Consider the following 2,967-nt stretch of genomic DNA (forward strand, 5'->3'; position numbering starts at 1 on the left):
CACAAAAACATCAGAAATTTCCAAAAGTTTGTAGAAAGTACGCATATTTTTGATTGTTCACAAACAGTTTCGAGGAAAAAGATGAAGCGTTGTCCATTATACTTATTCGGTCCTATTTTCTCTGCTGTAAAAGCATACGGAATAGATTTTCTCGATTCGTGCCAATCCGTGGAAGAAGTGAATAAGAAAAAAGAGAAACCTTCTTCGACAAAATATTTCAAAGTTTATGCGAATTTAGTTGAAGCATATCTTTGGTTGAATACTCTCAGATACATATTACATGTGTTAATGCCCGATTATTATTGCTTTCGAGTGATGAAGATGTATAAAGAGAATTCGAGACTAGCTTCGATGATTTTTATATTCTTTTCTACATATGTTTCTCTACAATTTACCATCTTGAAAAGAAGAAAGTTGAATCTGCATTACTCGAAATATGATTACGAAGAAGAATTCAAAATTGCAAACGGTATAGAGATGACTTTAGTTGCATATTTAAGTCTGGCCTTTTTCGCTTCGTTGGTAGTGTACTTAATGGCGTCTATATCGATTTACTCGGAAATAAGGAAACAGAACGGAAGCGATTTCGAAGCGGTTACATGTTCTGTTAATGGAGCAATGTACTTCCTGTATGTAGTAGGACAATTTCTATCTCTTCTGCTAGTTTTTGGCTTATGTATATTTGTTATGTCGAAGAGGTTGGCGAATTTATCGGAAGAATTAAAAGAGACCAACATTGGAATGGGCATGTTGACAAACCGGTTACAAGTGATTTTAGAAAAACACACAGAATTATGGGAAGTTTATCAAATGTTCAACGAAACATTTTACTGGCTGATTCCATTAATTTATACTAGTATCCTTTATATCACTTGTTTCTTTACCTACGGAGCTATTTTTGAACATATGGATTTTAATATTAAAATAATCATTATAATTGTTTCTGTACTGTTTATTGTTGGACTTATTCTCGTAGCCTGGTTACTATCAAAAGCCATGTTAAAGGTGAGCATTAATATTTACTTTATTTGAACAATAATTTTAGTGAATTTGTGGAAAAATGTATCTTTCTGTGGTAGGAAAACAGTTATTTATAAATTGACATTTCTTTTTATTATGTAATTATGTCATTATGTGTTTGTGCTAATTACGTTTCTAACAATCGGTAGTCTATAAATAAGCTAACATAGCTGCGTGAATTATTTACATTATAATAATCCTACTTTTATGGTATAATTTTATAAGCTAACTTTTTGAAGTCGTTTTATTTTTACTTTCTCAACTGTTATATATAACAGAGAAAAAGTATGGCGATCGGTCAAAAATTGATCCCCATTTTTATACTAATAATACCTTTAAACTTCGAAAAATGCGAAAAAAGTAAGGTATTTGCTGCATGTTTTGATGTTAGCGGGTGTTTTTTTCTGGGGTGTAAGTATCATCACTTTGTTGACCCTGTTTAAATACTTTTGTGCTTTTTATGGAAGATTTTCAAAAGTTTTCAGGGCGGATTGATTATTGGTAAAATAAGTTTATCAAATTTTGGCGGTTCATATTCGAGACAGTGGGGAGATAAAGGAAGTCGTGCGTATATCTAGTAGCTTACGAAAAATTTAACTCGTTATTAATCTTTACAATTGTTTCTAAAAGCCATCCCTACGTTCGAAATTAAGTTTTTTTGCCATGTTAATAATTAAAATATAAAAATAAAAATTAAAATAAAATATTATAACCAATGGCGTTATCAAATTATATAGAAAGTACATAATGGAGATTGTAATTACTATATACAACTAAATTGAAGTTAATGACTTAATATAAATTACATCGAATAAGATACTAACCGTACATGCAAGCATTGTGAATGTGAAGTGTTTATTAAAAATGTTAATTATTAAGGGTTGTTGTATTTTGTTCGCTTAGAAAGTTGTTCATTTGCCGCAAATATTCGCGGAAAATTGCCGAATTCGTTTTTCAAATGCCCGAGCGGCAAGATAATCGAGAAATAAAATACGATTGTGTCTCACGAAACTGGTTATATCTGATATTGTTGAGATATTTTGAAACAATATTTCCTTGCTGTTTAGTGTCATCTGATGTAGATCGCGTGCATGACTAAAGAAGTAATTATCGTACATAAGGAACCACATGATTTTCATGTGATGTGATACAGGATAAACAATGTTGACATTAGAAACTGAGCAGAAATTTTTTCCATACTTTGTATCTGCCAATTGTTAATTTATGTCTAATTGGAAATGAATGTAAATTATCTGAAAATTGACTCATAGCGTTAACTTGTTAGCTTATTGACACAAAAAAATGTTTTTACTATTTATAAAGTTTCTTAAAATTTCAGATACACGACGATTTCAGTTCAATTGGTAAAATATTTTCCGCTGATTTACAAGCAGAATTCAAATTCAAGGTGGGCTCAAATACACTTCAATTGATATTTTGCGGTGCATTCGTGTTTTAATGTAATAACGAGTGACTTTTTTGCATAGGTGATTGGTTTTATGAAAAGATTCAAAGGAATGCCAATGGGCATTTCTGTCGCCGATTTCTTCTTCATGAAGAGAAACTTCCTGATCAGGGTAAGTTCGAAATATTACTTTTAGTTTGTTAAAAGTAATTTCTTTCTGTTTCTTGCAGGTGGTGAGCGCTCTTTATTCTACTCTCTCTTCTATGGTGCAACTGAGCGGTGTTTTAAACAAAAGTAAAAAATTCTCAAGAAGCTATTTACGAAGTAACAATACTTACAGTTAATTTAGATTTCTGAGTTGAGAGCCGTTAAATATAAACCTTTTTTGATTCGAATTAATAAATTCATTTAAAATATAAAAATGCTGATAACTTAAATCAATCTGTCAGCAGTTTATAACATTCTTTATTGTAATTGAACAGATCGAATAAGAAAAATAATAATGTACTTTTGACATTTCTGCACATTTTTGTTTTGAGAAA

General features: G+C 30.6%; 1 long non-coding RNA gene across 1 annotated transcript; it reads left to right on the plus strand.

Annotated features, from left to right (window-relative positions):
• Nucleotides 1-2,364: 2,364 nt before the first annotated feature.
• LOC136971267 (uncharacterized) lies at nt 2,365-2,709 on the plus strand. The gene is made up of 3 exons (XR_010880131.1): nt 2,365-2,428; nt 2,508-2,597; nt 2,656-2,709. It is a non-coding gene; the product is annotated as an uncharacterized lncRNA (long non-coding RNA).
• Nucleotides 2,710-2,967: the final 258 nt, after the last annotated feature.

Source organism: Centruroides vittatus, unplaced genomic scaffold (assembly GCF_030686945.1).
Source record: "Centruroides vittatus isolate TY-2023 unplaced genomic scaffold, ASM3068694v2 contig_2425, whole genome shotgun sequence".
NCBI lineage: Eukaryota > Metazoa > Arthropoda > Arachnida > Scorpiones > Buthidae > Centruroides > Centruroides vittatus.